We start from the raw sequence: 674 nt of genomic DNA, 5'->3' as shown, positions 1-674 counted from the left end.
GGCGACGGTCTGGGAAACATCCCGGAGGATGATCCGAAGACATGCCATCACAATTTTGATCCTCTGCGGAGGGGATGTGAGGAGAGTTAGAGAAGAAGGAAAATACGATAGTCCCTGTAGTGATTTCTTTTGAAAATTAAGCTGGGAAACTTCATGGAAAAAAAAGAAAGCGTCATGGTTATTCTAAAAAATAGTTTTGACAGTTAAATTTGAAAAAATATTAAGAATGGATAAGTGGCCTATCATTGGCGATCGCAACGCTTGAATACGCCATCTGGGGAGACACCGATTTCATGCATGTATCCCTTCTCCCTTCCCTCTCCTCCTCTTTTCAATTGAATAGATACAATATTTTCCCTTTTCTTAATATTTTTCCTTTTTATTTAATAAAAATATTTTTTAAAATTTCCGTGATGTTTTTCTTTAGAACTATGCTTAATGCAGTTTTCAGTTCCATATAGTTTTCCAACTTAAAAGATTTTAATCTATATGAAAATCAAGAGAGAAACTAACGCACTCCCTTCCTCTATGACTCTCCGCACGCTAATGTGGAAAGCATGTGACCCATTTCGATCACCAATAGTTAAGTGCGCAAAAAAGAGGAAAAAAAAGAGATATATATATATATATATATGTATATATATATATATATATATATATATATATATATATAT

The sequence above is a fragment of the Parasteatoda tepidariorum genome, chromosome 7 (genome assembly GCF_043381705.1).
Source record: "Parasteatoda tepidariorum isolate YZ-2023 chromosome 7, CAS_Ptep_4.0, whole genome shotgun sequence".
NCBI lineage: Eukaryota > Metazoa > Arthropoda > Arachnida > Araneae > Theridiidae > Parasteatoda > Parasteatoda tepidariorum.
The sequence above is the reverse complement of the archived record's forward strand: the minus strand, read 5'-3'. Positions refer to the sequence as shown.